Source organism: Rhincodon typus, chromosome 14 (assembly GCF_021869965.1).
Source record: "Rhincodon typus isolate 14 chromosome 14, sRhiTyp1.1, whole genome shotgun sequence".
NCBI lineage: Eukaryota > Metazoa > Chordata > Chondrichthyes > Orectolobiformes > Rhincodontidae > Rhincodon > Rhincodon typus.
The window spans coordinates 70,592,939-70,610,535 of NC_063345.1; the positions used below are offsets into that span (position 1 = coordinate 70,592,939).

At 41.9% G+C, this 17,597-nt stretch overlaps 1 long non-coding RNA gene across 1 annotated transcript in view; it reads right to left on the reverse strand.

The window, feature by feature from the left end:
• LOC125484906 overlaps nucleotides 1–17,303 on the reverse strand; it is a 62,668-nt gene extending 45,365 nt beyond the window's left edge. The window contains exon 1 of the long non-coding RNA XR_007263708.1: nucleotides 17,072–17,303. This is a non-coding gene — a long non-coding RNA (uncharacterized LOC125484906). The remainder of the gene's footprint in view (nucleotides 1–17,071) is intronic.
• Between the last annotated feature and the right edge of the window lie 294 nt (nucleotides 17,304–17,597).

Genomic DNA, 17,597 nt, shown 5'->3' on the forward strand with positions numbered 1-17,597 from the left:
TCACGAGGAACACTGCCAGAAGCAAATATGGAGAGACTGAACATACTAACTACTTCAATGAGTGAATATCTGAATTCAGAGCCTTAGTAGGAACAACAATGCAGCAAGGAATGCAGAGTAAATGAAACAATCAGTAATACAGTCGTACATAGTTTATAGAAATAATAACTGTATAGTGAGACTTACCAGGGAAAATGATGATTGCCAGGACAGAATAATAAAAATATTGAATAATGTAAAGTACACTTCGGATCTGTCATGATAATGAAAAACAATAATATGTAGAAAGATGCCAAACATAAAAGGATGAACCCTGCCTATTGTTGGAACATTCTGGTCTATTGCTCTCAGATTCTGATCCATTGTTGTAATTTTCCAGTCAATTGTTATCAGATTCAGATCCATTGTTGGAACATTCCAGTCTATTGTTCTCAAATTCTGATCTCTCCTTCTCCTCTATCTGGAGCTGCTGATCCCTGCTAATGTTGTAGGTGATGTTCCCGCTCATACTATGGGATAACACATTGAACATTTGTCATTAAAAGAATGAAACCCTCCACTGGGATAATTAGTCACCGAAGAAATAATTTCAGTTATCCCCTTCCTTACAGCTTTTTTCATATCACAATAAAAGGGAACATTTACTCAGTCTGTATGGAACAGATGAGGGTTGCTGAGGCATGGACCATAAATTTTTCAACCATTTTAATCTTTCTTCCTTGTATGTGGGAGTGGTGCCAGAACACTGCGGGGTTGTTTATGTTCCACCCAGTTTATAAAAGGAGACAGGGATAAAATAACAGACCAGCAGCATAAAATGACTGGCGGTGGAATTTCCAGTGACCATAAGCCAGGGTAACAAAATTTATTGCCCATTGTTTTTGCAAGATGTTGCTCCTATTTTACATGTCCTGTTAGCAAATCCTTTCATAACCTTAAGACATCATTCAGAGCATTGCGATTGCTTTTTAGCAAAGGGAGAAGCAAGTCTGTCACCATGAGCCCGTTACTGAGGGATAGACAGAGGCCATTCAGTCCACACTAGTCTATTACCACTTGAAGAGGTGGAAAGCTGGAATGTTGGCACATTTTGTAAAGGGAATCATTCAAAGCATAGAGAAATGTTACTGCAGTTGTATGAGGTCTTACTGAGAGGGCAACTGGAGTACATTGTGTTGTTTGTGTTTCTGTAACTGAGAAGGGAGGGAACCTCCATCAGATATTGTTTAATGGCTGCTCATCATCCATGGGTTGCTGCACCATTTAATGTCTCGTGCCTGTTACACAGGGACAGGAGAAGGCCAATAAGAACAGGACAAGGTTGTTCAGCCTTTCAAGACTCTCGGGTAAGGGGAAGGCAATGGCCTAGTGGTATTATCGATCGACTATTAATCCAGAGATCCAGATAATGTGCTGGGGACCCAGGTTTGAATCCCGCCATAGCAGATGATGGAATTTGAATTCAATAAAAAGGCAATCTGGACCTAAGTACCTACTGATGATCATGAAACCATTGTTGATTGTTGGAAATAACCATCTGGTTCACTAATATCCTTCAGGGAAGAATATCTGCTATCCTCATCTGGGCCTGCCTGTATGTGACTCCATACCCACAGCAATGTGGTTGACTCTCAGTTGCTCTCTGAAATAGCGTAGCAAGCCATTCAGTTGTATGAATCGCTACAAAGTTTCAAAGAAATGAAACCAGACCTAGGCACTGAAAAATACAATAGCAGAAACAGCTCTGTCGACTCTGCAACATACAACTAACTAAAATTGGGAGAGCGGTGTCACAGAATAGTCAAGCAACAGCCTGACATAGTCATACTCATGGAATCATAGAATCACAGAATCCCTACAGTTTAGAAACAGGCCGTTCAGGCTACCAAGTCCACACTGCCCCTCCGAAGAGCATCCCACCCAGACCCATTCCCCTACCCTTTCCCTGTAACCTGGCAATTCCTATGTCTAATCCACCTAATTTACACACTCATAGACACTATGGGCAATTTAGCATGGCCAATCCGCCTAACCTGCACATCTTTGGACTGTGTGAGGAAACCGGAGCTCCCTGAGCAAACTCCACACAAGCAGTCACCCAAGGGTAGAATCAAACCCAGGTCCCTGGGACCGTGAGGCAGCAGTGCTAACCACTGAGCCACCGTACCACACATCATACCCTACAGACAATGTCCCAGACACCACTATCACCATCCCTAGGTGTTTGGGGCAGCATGGTCGCTCAGTAGTTAGCACTGCTGCCTCACAGCACCAGGGACCCGGGTTCGATTCCAGCCTCAGGCGATTGTCTGTGTGGAGTTTGCACACTCTCCCCGTGTCTGTGTGTGTTTCCTCCGGGTGCTCCGGTTTCCTCCCACAGCCCAAAGATGTGCAGGCTAGGTGGATTGGCCATGCTAAATTGGCTGTAGTGTTCAGGGATGTGTAGATTAGATGGGTTATAGGCGAATGGGTCTGGGTGGGATGCTCTGAGTGTTGGTGTGAACTTATTGGGCTGAAGGGCCTGTTTCCGCACTGTAGGGATTCTATGATTTGATATGTCACGTCTCACCAGCAAGACCGACCCAGGCAGAGGTGGCAGCACAATGGTATACAGTCAGGAGGGAGTTTCTCTGGGAGTCCTTAACATTGACTCCAGATCCCATGAGGTCTTGTGGCTTCATGTTTAACATGGGCAAGGAACACTCCTGCTGATTATTACCTGCCGTCCTCCTTCGGCTGATGAATCAGTCCTCCTCCATTTGAACAACACTTGGAGGAAGCAATGAGAATGGCAAGGGCACAAAATGTATTCTGTTTGGGGAAAGAGTGGTTCGCTAGCAGGACTATAGTTTGGGCTGGTCAGGTTCTAAAAGACATAGCTGCCAGACTGGGTGTGTGGCAGGTGGTGAGGGAACCAACAATAGGGAAAAACATGCTTGCCCTCATCCTTACCAATCTGCCAGCTGCTGATGCATCTGTCCATGAATGTATTGGTAAGAGTGACCACTGAGTCCCGCCTTTACATTGAGAATAACCTCCATTGTGTTATGGACACCACCACGGCTCTAAATGGTGCAGACTTTGAAGATGTCTGGCAGCTCAAGACTGGGCATCCATGAGCTGCTGTGGGCCATCAACAACAGCAGAATGGCACTCCAGTACAATCTGTAACCTCGTGACACAGCATACCTCTAACTCAACCATTGCCTTCAAACCAGGGGATCAACACTGGTTTAATGGGGAGTGCAGGAGGGCATGCCAAGAGAATTACCAGGCATGCCTGAAGATGAGGTGTCAACCTGACGAAGCCACCAAACAGGACTACTTGCATGCCAAGCAATATAAGCAGTAATTGATAGACAGAGCTAAGTGATCCCACAACTAATGGATTAAATCTAAGCTCGGCAGTCCTGCCACATCCAGTCATGAATGGTGGTGGACAATTAAACTGCTCACTGGAGGTGGAGGCTCCACAAATATCCCTATCCTCAATGATGGAAGAACCCAGCTATCAGTGCAAAAGATATGGCTGAAGCATTCGCAGCAATCTTCATCCAGAAGTGCCAAGTGGATGATCCATCTCAGCCTCCTCCAGTGGTCCCCAGCATCACAGATACCAGTCTTCAGCCAATTCAATTCACTCCATGTGATATCAAGAAATAGTGATTGGCACTGAATACTGCAAAGGCTATGGGCCCTGAAAACATTCTGACTATAGTACTGAAGACTTGTGCTCCAGAACTTGCCTCTCTCCTAGCCAAGCTGTTCCATACAGTTGCAACACTGGCATCTACCCGACAATGTGGAAAATTGCCCAAGTATGTCCTGTACATAAGAAGCAGGACAAATCCAACCCAGCTGATTACTGTCCACTGTTGACCATCAGTAAAGTGATGGAAGGTGTCATCAACAGCACTATCAAGGAGCATCTAATCAGCAATAACCAGCTCAGTAATGCCCAGTTTGGGTTCTGCCAGGGCGACTCAGCTCCTGAGCTCATTACAGGTTTGGTTCAAACATAGACAAAAGACTGAATTCCAGAGGTGAGGTGAGAGTGACAGCTCTTGACATCAAGGTTGTATTCGACCAGTGTGACAACTGGAATCAATTGGGTATCAATGGCAAACACTCTGGTAGTTAGAGTCATACCTGACACATAAGAAGATGGTCGTTGTTGTTGGTGGTCAGTCATCTCAGTTCTAGGACATATCTGCAGGAGTTCCTCAGGATAGTGTCCTTGGTCCAACCATCATCAGCTGCTTCATCAATGACCATCCGTCCATCATAGAGGTCAGAAGTCGGGATGTTCACTGACGATTACACAGTGTTCTGCATCCTTTGCAGCTCCTTAGATACTGAAGCAGTCCATGCCCAAATACAACAAGATCTGGACAATACCTAGGCTTGGGCTGACAAGTGGCAAGTACATTCATGCCTCACAATTGCCAGGCTATGACCATGATCAATAAGAGACAATCTAACCACCACCTCTTGACATTCAGTGGTGTTACCATTACTTAATCCCAATTATCAACATCCTGGGGTTCACCATTGACTATAAACTCAACTGGTCTCACCACATAAACACAGTGGCTACGAGAGCAGGTCAGAGGCTAGGAATACAGCAGCGAATAACTCACCTCCTGACATCCCAACGCCAGTCCACAAGTCAGGAGTATGATGGAATACTCCCAATTTGCCTGAATGAGTGTAGCCCCAATATTACTCACTTGACACCATCCAGGACAGCAGCCTACTTGATTGTCACAATGTCCATAAGCATCCATTCCTTCCACCACTGACAGTCAATAGCAGCCGTGTGTGCTGCCTACTGCAGAAATTCACTAAAGATCCTCAGGCAGCATCTTTCAAATCCATGATCACTTCCATCTAGAAAGATAGGGGCAGCAGATATATGGGAACACCAACACCTTCAAGTTCCCCTCCAAGCAACACACCATTCTGACTTGGAAATTTATTGCCGTTCCTTCACTGTAGCTGGGTCAAAATCCTGGAATTCCCTCCCTATTGGCATTATGGGTCAGTCCACAGAAGATGGACTGCAGCAGTTCAAGAAGGCAGCTCACCACCACCTTCTCAAGGCAATAAATACTGGCCAGATTGAAAAAAAAATGTATTTTTACCCTAAAATCCATGTGACAGTAAAATCAAAATACAAAAAAAACCTATTCACTGTTTCCTGCAGCTCTCCCATTTTAAATTCATGTCCGTGTATTAGCTCCAATCCCATAAGATTTGATTTTGCACACCAGGCTTTGGGACTTTATCAAAAATCTTTCAGAAAATCTAAATGCATTGCATCCATTGCTTATCCATACCTTATCTACCAGTTGTTGTTTCAAATATGATTCCCATATCATAAATCTATGTTGTCAATGCCTAATAATTTCAGTCCCAATAATTTTTCCAAAACCATTTATTTACAAATTTCATTCTATTACCTTTCTCTTTCTAGACATAGTTTTCCTGGTACCGCCAGGAAGTTTTGTTTTGTTTTTTTTTTCTGCGAAGACAAAACTGAAGTAGTTGCTTCATAGTTCTGCCATTTCCCTGTTCTCCATTCTCCAGTTTCAGACTATAAGGAAGCTACACTTGTTTTCTCTTACCTTGCCCATTGGCATACCTTTAGAAGCTACTACAGTGCACTCTTATAACTTTTGTTAATATGCTCTTCAGTAAGCCATCAATTTCTGTCTTAAGCTGCTCAATAATTGACCTTCCACAATCATACAATCACAGAAGTATAGACTCTGTACCGTCAGAAATACAGCATGATCTACATTAGCCCACTTTTCTATGTGACATCTGTAGCCGTGAATGTTATGATATTTCAAATGCTATTCCAAGTACCTTTTAAACAGTTGTGAGGTTACCCACCACAACTAACCTCTCAGGAAGTGCATTCCAGCCCCAACATCATCTTTAAATCCTCTCTAAATTTCAAACCCTTCACTTTAAAAGAATGCTCCCTTGATCTTGGCCCTTTTACTAAAAGTAACAGCTGCTGTATGTCCAAACTGTACAAGCCCCTCGCAATCTTATACTTCTGAATCATGTCCTCCTTAGCCTTCTCTGCTCCAAAGCGAACAACCTAAGCTTATCCAGCTTCTCGTCATAGCTGATATGCTTAATCCCAGGGAATATCCTAGTGAATCTCCTCTGGACCCCCTCCAGTGCAATCACACCTTCCTTCCTGTAATGTGGCGCACAGAACTGCACACAATATTCCATTCTGGCCTAAACAAAGCCCTCTTGTAATCCACACCTGGATGAATAGAGGCTATGCCTACCGTCCCCTATGCCTCCTTAACTAACCTATTACCCATGCCAGTCACATTCAGGGATTTGTGGAGAAGCACCGTCTGAGATTCCTAGAGTGATGCCATTCATTAAGTACTTCCCTGTCTGGTTCCTTCTCCCCAAGTGCATCACCTCATATTTATCAGGGTCACATTTCATCTACCATTGATCTGCCCATCTGACCATTCCATCAAGATCTTCCTGTAAGATAAGACCTTCCTCCTCACTGCCAACCACGTGGCCAATCTTTATGCCAAACACAAGTTTGCTTTTCGCACTCCCCCACAACCTCCATATTCACATCTGCATAATTTATGAATATCACAAATAATAAGGGACATGGTGGTACGCTATTGTACACCAGCAGACATTTGTCTCCAGTCATACAAACAGCCTTCTACCATGTCGTCTGTCTCCTGCCACTAAGACAATTTTGGATGTAACTTACGAATTTACCCTTGATAACATGAGATTTTACTTTCTTTATCAGTTTCCCATGTGGGCCTTTGTCAAAGGCCTTGCTGAAAAATCATATAAATGACCTCCTCGAAAAAATTCAATATAATTCGATCAGCATGACCTCCCTCTGATATAGTCATGCTAATTATCCCTGATCAAACTTTGCCTCTCTAAACAGACATCAATTTTGTCCTTCCCTATTTTTCACAATAGTTTCCCTAACATTGATCTGATACTCACTGGTCTATAGTTCCCTGGTCTTTCTCCACCATCCTCCCTGTAAAGTGGAACCACATTAGCTGTTCTCCAATCCTCTGACCCCTCCCTCATGGCCAGATTTTACTTAAAACTTTGGAGGGCCTTTCCTGCCTTGTCTCCAACAGCAGCCTGTGATACAACCCATCCAGACTTGGGGATTTGTCCAGCTTTGTAACAGCCAAAACTAACAGTCCCTGCTTGCATCTCATATCAAACTGCTCAAGAGTTTCACAGTCCATCTTCTCCAATCTTTATTTGTATCCTCCTTCTAACAAGTAAAATGGATGCAAAGATACATGTAACAATCTATCAATGTTCTCCAGCTTCACGCAGATTGTTTCTAATGGGCCCTAATTGTTCCCTGGTTATTCCATTCTGCTTTACGTACTTGTGGAATATCTTGGGATTCTCCCAAATTTTGCCTGCTTGCTCTTCTCCATGCTCATGTGTTAGTCAATCCACTCTGTGTGAATGTTCTAAGTTTCACTGAAATAACCCCTCATTCTTTGAAGTACAAGAGAACACAGGCTAAGTTTCCTCATCAGACAATCTTGCCATCTGAGGGATTAATCTGGAGAATGTCCATTGCACTTCCTTTGGGGTCAGTATATTATTTCCAAAATTGGGACACCAAAACTGCACACAATACTCCAGGTGGAGTCTCAACAACACTCTATGTTGCAGGATGACTTTGCTTCCATATTCAGATTCCCTTTAAATGAAGGTAAACCAAAATTACCTTTTATTTGCATATGCTCCTCCCAACACCCTTTGCTTTAATTTTATTTACTAACTCACTGTGTGAGTTCTCCAAAAATCCTCCTGTATATCTAACTATACCACATCCATTGGCTCTCCATTGTCAATGTTTACAAGAAGCATCTCCAGATTCGAAAAAAAAGTTTGTCAGTTATGATATCCCTTTCATAAATGTGTTATCATTCTGTTCAATTTTGCTATTACTTTCTAAATATCCAATATCACATCATTTATAATAGATTCCAACTGATTCCCTTTTGTGGATGACAAGTTAACTGGTCTGTAGTTTGTCGTTCTCCCTTTTCTGCCCTTCTTATACCATCAGATTACATTTATCACCTTCCAGGTATGCAGAATGCCTTCATGCCTTTGCAGAATATAAGGGAAAATAACACACTGATCTCCAATGCAATCAGTATATTTATTGCTGCTTCCTCTGAAATTCTGGTATGAAGTATATCTGGTCCGTCAGACTTATCAATGCTGAATCCAGCTCTGTTTTCAACTAATACCTCATTGCTGATATGGATGATTTTCGCCTATAGTCACACAAGTCACATGGTCACTCAGTATTTCTGGGAAATTTTCAGGATCTTACTCCATGAAGACAGACACAAAGTAACTGTTCAGTTTCCCTGTAATTTCTCTGTTCTGTACAATACATTATCCTGTCTGTACATTCACTGTTCCATGTTTGAACTTGCTTTCTTTTTTTTCCTTTCAAATTTTGATGGAAGCTTTCAGTAATCTTTCTGTTTCTGGTTAATTTGCATTCTTGTTTTTGATTGAAATCCACGGCTTTCCACGTTTCCGAAGAACAGGGTACAAAAAGAAGTAAGAAAGTTGGAGTAGCTCTGATAAGAAATGATGTCATCAATACAGTCGTGATAAATTATACTATCTCAGAATATCGCGAAATCTAATCCATCTGGCTGATTGGATCAAGCAATGGAAGTCTCTTCGCAAAGGCATTTAGAAATCATTTAACAATAGCTGTGCTGCACGACAGACTTCAACCAAAAAAATAATGGGAACTTGTTAAGAAAGCATTTCCAGCAAAAAAAGGCATGGTAATCTTCAATAGGTTTGGCTTCATGAACCTGACAAAGAGAGTTTGAAATCGTTGAACATATTCAGTACAGTTTGTTCAAACAATAGTATCTTCAACCAGCAAACTGCAGCTGATTGTAGGTTTTTAAACCCGTACTAAGAATGAGCAAGCAAGAAATTCGCAATAAAGGCAATAACGAACACGAAGTGATCAAATTTAATATACAGATTTGTTGGTAAGAGTGTTGGATTGATAAAAAAAAACTGTCATAAGGGTAAAGTTATGTCGCTGCAGAGGCGTGGAGATACAAATAATAACTGGGGAATTCAAAATGGTTGAAAAGGGAGGATAATGGAAGTTAAAATGAAAAAAAGAGGGAGAAGACATTTCCTACATCTGCAAACAGACAAGTTGCATTGAGAAAACAAGCGTATATGTGGCAAATACCCATTATGAAATATGTTAGCAGTTTACCAATGCCAAAAAAATTGAAAGAAGTGTCGCAAAATTCAGTAGATTTGATAGAGGGACAAAAGGCAGGTTAAATGTTATTAAACATCGAAAATAAATTGAAGTGGGTGCAATTATATTATAAGACCAAACATGCAATAGACATTAAGAAATTTATTTGGAAGAAAAAAAGACAGAAAAGGAGCAAGCAGACGTTGACTCATTAAGATAAGATGGTGGGCAAAGTAGAAACTTCAATCATGTGTCACAAATACGACCTCCAAATTAGATCAGATTTCACGGTGCTGGGATAACACAAACACATTTGTAAATGATTGGGGGTGTGGGGAGGGGAAGGAAAAGAAGAGCCATTTTCTGTTTGACAAACAAAAAAATAGTGGCGTGCTGCAGATTTGAATGGAAAGGCTTTATGTTGTTAAAAAGGTTAAAGACCTCAGTGTCAGGACAAATCTATAATTTTAAAAGTGCTGACAATAGCCAGGTGGATCATGAAGCAAGTTTTCAGTTGAATACAAAGTTTCAATGATGTAATTTAGTCTAAATACATCGGGGAAAAATGTCAACTATATTAAGGTGGAGAATTGAACGCAGTCTCCATTATTGGAAAGAGTAGGTAAACAATAATCTACTTAAATGCAGACACACTGTGGAATGCTGAAATGTCGATCTTTCTCATGGATCAGCAAAAAGTCAGTGTGCACATTCAGCTATTAATGATGAAGGTATGTGAAGTGCTAGACCTTATTGCAAGGATATGGTTGGTAACAAGGGAAAGCCATGAAACAATTGTGAATAGCAAAAGTAACCCAATGACATAATTGGTTTCCTTACTTCTGGAAAAATGTACTACTAGCCATTGAGATGGCTGTGCACATTATCATTGAAGATTAGTAGAATGACAGGTGATTTTCTTGAAGCATAACATTTTGCAGCAAGGATGCACAGTAGATCCTCCTGCTCATATTAGAAATCTAGAAAGGCCACAGTTTCAAAGAAAGGAGCCTCTTACATTAGATGTTAGTAAGATGAAATTTCATCATGAAGATTCATTATTATGGAAAATTCACTTCCCAGATAGAAGGGGAGTTTCAATCATTCGATACATTCAACTAACTCTACTCTTACTTTGTTTCTACTGATCTATTTGTTCTATGGCACCAGATAGTATAAGTATATTAAGGTGACTATCAAATTATCGATCTTCTGATTAAATGGTGGACATAATCAATAAGCTTGTCTGAAAATGATTGGACCATAGGTAAAGACTGACGCTTGCATCTTCTAAGCTTGCATAGTAAGCAAACAGTGAGGTGAGGTTGCCAGAAGTGGGGTGCAAAAGTGAATCAGATTTTGATTTCCATGTATCAATGTGTTGCAAGGGGCAGAAAGTAGATGCATGGACAAAGGTTTTTTTTGTCATTGTAAATGTAGATATGACATATGTCAGAGGGTGATGTATTGAACATGGATACAGTTGATTGGAAGGTGTAGAAGGCCCAGGCCTTTACAGAAAATCCAGCTATGACCTGAGCAAAGCCATCAGAGATGCCAAGAGACAGTACCAGTCAAGTTACAGGCCCAAACCAACCATACAGATGGTTGCCGCTTGTGACAAATCCTGCATAATATAATGGAATACAAAATGAAGCAGAGCAAGATAGCAGATAAAAACACATCCTTCCTAATGTGCTCAATATTTTCTATGTTTTGTTTGAGCAGAATGCCAGCGCCACAGTGTCGTCTGCCCTGACAGCTCCGGATGCACCTGCTCCCCCAGTCACCATTGCAGACGTCAGGTTAGTCTTCCTTAGAGTCAACTCAAGCAAAGTGACGGGCCTGGACGGAGTCCCCGACCACACACTTAGGTCCTGTGCGGTCCAGCTGGTGGAGGTTTTCACTAACATTTACCTCCTACAAGCTGAAGTCCCCACCAGCTTCAAGAAGACCACCATCATCCCAGTACCAAAGAAAGCACGTGTGACGTGTCTTTATGATTACCACCTAGTGGCTCTGACCTCCATAATATGAAGTGCTTCGAGAGGCTGGTCTTGGGCCACATCAAGTCTACCTTGATCCCCTGCAGATTGTCTACCGACGAAACAGGTCCACAGCGGACGCATTTCCCTGGCCTTAGATTCATCCTTAAAACAACTGGATAACAAAGATGCTTATGTCAGACTCCTAGTCATCGACTACAGCTCCACCTTCAACACTATAATCCCCTCTAGACTGATCTCAGAATTCCAGGACCTAGGTTTTGACTCCGCCTTCTGCAACTGGATCCTCAACTTTGTGACCTACCGACCGCAATCAGTGAAGATAGACAACTGCATCTCCTCCATAATAGCCCTCAACACTGGAATCCCCCACCAGGAAGCATTCTCAGCCCCCTACTGTTCTCCCTGTACACCCACGACTGTGTAGCCAAATTCTAAACAAACACCATCTGCAACTTTGCTGATGACACCACCATCATAGGACTGATATCAAACAGCGATGAGTCAGAATAGAGAAAGAAGACAGAGGGCTTGATGTCATTGTGCAATGTTAACAAACTCTCCCTCAATTTTGGCAAACCAAGAGAACTGATCATTGACTTCAGGAAGAATGGAGGAGAACATGCCCCATCTTTATCAACGGAGCTCAGGTGGAGAGGGTCAAGAGCATCAAGTTCCTAGGAGTGATGATAACCGACAACCTGTCCTGGATTTCCCATATAGATGCAACGGTCAAGAAGGCACAACAAGCTGTCTTCTTCCCCAGGCAGTTTACAAAATTCAGTATTTCCATAAGGACCCTCACCAACTTTTACAGATACACCATGGAAAGCATTCTGTCCAGGTACATAATGGCCTGGTATGGCAACTGCTCTACCCAGGGCTGGAAGAAATTACAGAAGGCTGTGTGCAAAGCCCAGAACATCACGGAAGCTAGCGTTCCATCAATGGACTCCATTTGTAGTTTTCATTGCTGCAGAAAAGCTGCTGACCTCATCAAAGACCCCTCCCATTCCCTTAATGCTCTCCTACAAACTCTTCCCTCAGGCAGAAGATACAGAAGCTTGAACACATGCACTGACAGGTTCAGGAACAGCTTTTTCCCTGCTGTTATTAGACTGATGAACAGACTCTCTAACTTCAAATAATGTTGATCTTGTTTCGCACACCTCCTCTGCAGTTGTACTTGTATGCCTCACTCTGTCTGAGCACCCTATGATCTGTATGTCCTTGTTTGCTGTGATCTGCCTGTACTGCTCACAAAACAAAGCTTTTCACTGTGCTTAGGTATGTGTGACCACAATAAATCAAACCAGATCAATAGAGGGTGCCGTCGTGATTCTGAATGATAAGAGCTCAAATAAAAACTCCAGAAAACTGAGCAGGCATTGTAAATGATATCTTGGTTGAGGCACTGTTGAGGTCAATGAAACAGGCTTCAAGTGATGTCATGAAAATATGTCAATATTAATGTTAGTTTGATACAAAAGTAACCCCTGAGATTCAGAAATTGAACTCATATAAGCGAGGATACTATTGACCAGGGAACACTTGAAGGTGAAGTGGAGCAAAAATTAAATATGAAGTTCATTACATTTTTGATTTCATTGTTAAACAAGGGACTAACAGACATACAGTCATAAGAGTATTGCCTGTCGAGATGCGTCAGGCAAGCCAGACAACTCAGAGTGAGTTAAGCAAAGAGCAAGATTGTGAAAATAGTCTATTGTGCACCACACGTGTGATGTCATTACTTAAGTGAGGGTGTATAAAAAACCATTTGTTTTCCCCAGTAACGAGAGTCTTCAGTCTTGGCATTAGAAACTATTTTTCCTCCTTAGTGAAATGCATGTTGAGATGAAATTTGGCAGAATTGTTCAACAAATGGTTGGTGGCGGATGAAGTTGGTCATAGGAAAGAAGTGTTCCGATTGACAGAGATTTTGAATATCTAAGGACACGGAATTAAACGAACGGCAACAGAAACAATGGGGATACCTCTAGTCCTAAGCTTAGTTTGTGATCTGTAATAAATTGCCTCAAAATTTGTTGAAGCCTGATTTAAAGCGAAATGAAATAAACAACAATTGAAGGAAAGATGCAGGACAAATTGAGATGAACTGGGCTGCCCTTGTGGACAGCTGGCACGTATCGGGCAACCCAACGGGCAAATGTTGTAATCCAATTACTCTGATTCATTTTGGGAACTGATGATTTTTCCAACATGATTTCACGAATCAAGAGGACAGATGCATTTAAGACTACAGTTATACACGACTGGCATATTTCGTTCTCGTTACAAACAGAATTAATACATGGCCCCATAGACTGAGGACAATCACAGAACATGGAGATGCAGAGATGGAATTGATTTTGTTTGTAGGCACTTCACCAGTATAGTGTAACTGAGTTTCTGTTTATAATTTGTGATTTATGCATACATGCTTGCCCTGTCTAGTTGTCGGCTGAATTCCAGTTCAGTGTTAAACATATTACACCATCAGGGAATGATTACAACTGTCCTAATCTGTTTGTGCAATGATTACGAAAGACAGACGAATTATTTTGCAACATTCGGATCCCTGTGGTTCTGACACTTAGAAAATTCATGCTTAGAATATCTTTCCTCATAATTTAATTCAAAAAGTTTGTTCGCCACAGAAGGTACAAACCACTTCACAGGGAGAATGTAACCTAGCAATTGAATGGGTCAGGAATATATACTATGTAATTCTTGCGATAGTTGGTGTTCCTGGTGTGTGTTACAACAAACGAAGCTTTGCAAATCGGCATATAAAATGGTTTCCGCTATTGTCCTATGAATATTAAAGATGCGTGTGATAGAATGTTCACCGTCATATAGAGAAACATTCCATAACGTAGTGAAGTTCCAGCCTGATTCCTGAATGATCTCTGTTTATTTTTTTCTACTTTCTGAACTGTTTCTTGTTCACAAGCACCTGCATTTTCATTGCGTTCAGGAACCATTTTGTTCTTTGGAATCAGAACTCAAAGCAGCAAACACTTTGAGAGAAAGTTTTACTTGCATTATCGGTAAATGTACAATCTTGTAAATAACTGGCACCAGTGGCCATGTATTACTTTAACTATCTCCCGCTCTGGTTTGGCACCGATATTGGGTGTCTGTATATTTTGTAACATCTGACAACAGAGATTATGAATTTTCTGGAGCGCATGTCATTGTACATTTGTATTCAGTGTGTGATAACATTTGAAACCTACTGCAAGAATTGAAATTCGCAACAGTTCTTTCAGATACTGATTAATCCACTTTCTCAAGCACAGTTCTGAGAATCGATACATTGGAGTGCTTTGTTTTAATAAACACTATACCTCATAATTACGACAAATACCCTGAAGACGATCATTTTTTACTTCGTGTTACATATTTTACAAACCAGAAAATGGCCATTTGATAAATCCAAATAATTACTGTCTTCCTGCTCCACACAAGCCATTCTCCATTTCCATTCCACAATGATTGTTAGCATGTCCTTCCATTTCTGGCTCGCCAAACTTAATACAACTCTTCCTCTTCAGTGTTTTTCATTTGCACTACTCCAGATGGAACCTAGATTCACATTCTCATCGTTCTGTAACTCAAACTTGATTTTTTTTTTCGGCTGGATTTATTGTTGACTCAATCATTTTGACGAATTTCAGTATAGGACTAGATCATACATGGAAATAACTTCTCCATCTTTGTTGTCATTATTCCTTCATGTCTTTCAACACTGTGTGTTGCCCTCTGCACATCTCACCTCGGTTCAGTGCCCAGAGGGGATCACGCATTTTAACTTGGTAAATTTTATTCAGGTCAGTTTTGCAGCGTCGTAATAAGACCATAAATTTTGGGAGCAGAAAGAGACCATTCAGCCCACCAAGTCTACTCCACCATTCAACGAGCTCGTGACTGATCCGATAATCCTGAACTGCACTTTCTAGATTTTCCCCATAACCCTTACCTTTACTGATTGAAAATCTGTCAATCTCATTTTTGGATATATTTAATGACCCAGGATCAACAACTCTCAGTTGTAGAGAATTCCACTGATTCATCTCTGTCTTCAATATACCACTCCCATTCTGATATCAAGCACTCTGGTCTTGGACTGTCCCAAACGGGGACTAACCTTCCTGCATCCAACCCGAAAAAAAAACCCTGCATGTTTCAGTAAGGAGCAAGTACTTTTAGTTGTACTGTGTCTGAGCAGTCGAAGGCAATGCATTTCAGTGCTTCCTTCTATTTGTTTTTATCTCTGATGTGAAACTCACACTGATTCTGACAGAGCTACTCCCTATGCCGTTTTTCATGCCAGAAATTCATGTTCATTTAAGCATTTGTACAGGAACAACAAATCCTCATTCCCTGAGTGGGAATCAAACCCAGAAACAGCAGTGAGAGTGCTGAATCCGACTCAAGGAAGGTGCACGCAATGCTTGCAATTTTTCTTCTTGACACTGCTTTTGGTTGTTTTTCTGTTGCACAATGACAGTCACTGAGGTTTTAGCAACATGGAGAGAGGCACTTCGGTCCATTACATTATCACAGGTCATCAAACATCTCGTTTCTAAACCCAGTTTCTAGCACTTGGCCCATAGCCTAAAAAGTTATTCAATGTCTTAAGGGCTTCAGTAGAACAAAAACACTCCTTTCAACAAACAACAGGAACCAGTGCTATTTGCTGCAACATGGAATCTATATTTTCCTCTTTGAAGACAGGTATGAAAGCCAAACTCTTTTTCAGAGACAATACAGTGTGGAGCTGGAGGAACACAGCAGGCTGGGCAGCATCAGAAGAGCAGCAAACTTGACAGAAGGGTCCCAACTCGAAACATCAACTTTCCTGATCCTCTGATGCTGCCTGACCTGCTATGTTCCTCCAGCTCCTTAGTGTGATGTCTCTGACTCCAGCATCTGCAGTTCTTGCAGTCTCCAACTGATTTAAAACCCCACTGTGAAGCCTCTTTTTCAGATCCATATGCCAGATTTCCTCGTGATGTCAACAGTGTAGATTTAAATCCTACATCGTCTGAGGTCACAGCTAATGACTCTCCTTTTCAACCTCTCTGCTCGCATGAGATGTGGCGTCCCTCAGGTTAAACCACCACCAGTCGTGTCTCTAATAAAAAAGCAGCCCTATGGTCCAGAAGAAGTATAGCAACTTCATCATTTCGTCTGTGGCTCAGTGTCCGACTTTGTAATATTATATTCCTGGGACTCACAAAGGTCATTTTCTACTCTATTAAATATATTATATTTGCATTTGTCCTGCTAGGAAATAAATAGAAAGATTGCATGCACACATTACAACAAATAAATTAAAAATCTACAACAGCGGCCATGTAAACCAGTATTCCGAGCCATGTTGAACGTGCCTTAAGCGAAGAATCGCTTATCACTGCGCAGGCTCGGTACCTTTCTGTGTGTTCACTGTCTCGAGCATGCACAGTGGGAGCGATCCTGGGGAAAGCAGCTCTTTTCCTTGGCTCCACAATGGGTAAAAATGTGGCAGAACTGAGGAAGCGATGGATTAGGTGGTTAGATGGAGAGTCTTCGTAAACACTTTGTGGATGTAGTAGACCTGGTATATCCATAGAATCAGTGTGGAAACAGGCCCTTCGGCCCAACAAGTCCCACATTGACCCTCAGAGCATCCCACTCAGACCCATCCCCCTGTAACTGGGGATGTAAAATCTACACATCCCTAAACATTATGGGCAATTCTCCTTACCTGCACATCTTTGGACTGTGGAGGAAACCCATGCAGACGCAGGGAGAACGTGCAAACTCCGCACAGACAGTCGCCGGATGGTGGAGCCGAACCCGGGTCTCTGTCGCTGTGAGGCAGCAGTGCTAACCACTGAGCCACCATGCCGTATAAACAAGCTGTCTGTCCCTGTTTCGCAAAATGGGACATATCGAGGCTTCCTTTCAGCAAAACGTTTCCAGTTATGGCCGTTATCTTTGCAGCAGTCAAAGGGCAGCAGGGCGCATGTGCGGTCGTTCTGGGCCATGGGAGAGAATGCTGTGAATGTCTCTCCTGGACTGACAGGAATAGAGTTTATAAACTCCTTTTACAGGGAGTGAGGAGGAGAGGATTTACACACGGCACGGCAAATTCCAAACTACAGAAATATTTGTCTCTTTTGAATTTCAGTTCCGGCCTGTCTGAGATGGCTTTTGTAAAATTATTTTAAGGTATGTTGGAAGAGGATTTGCAGACCCAAAACTCAAACCAAATAATACATCAAGATCTA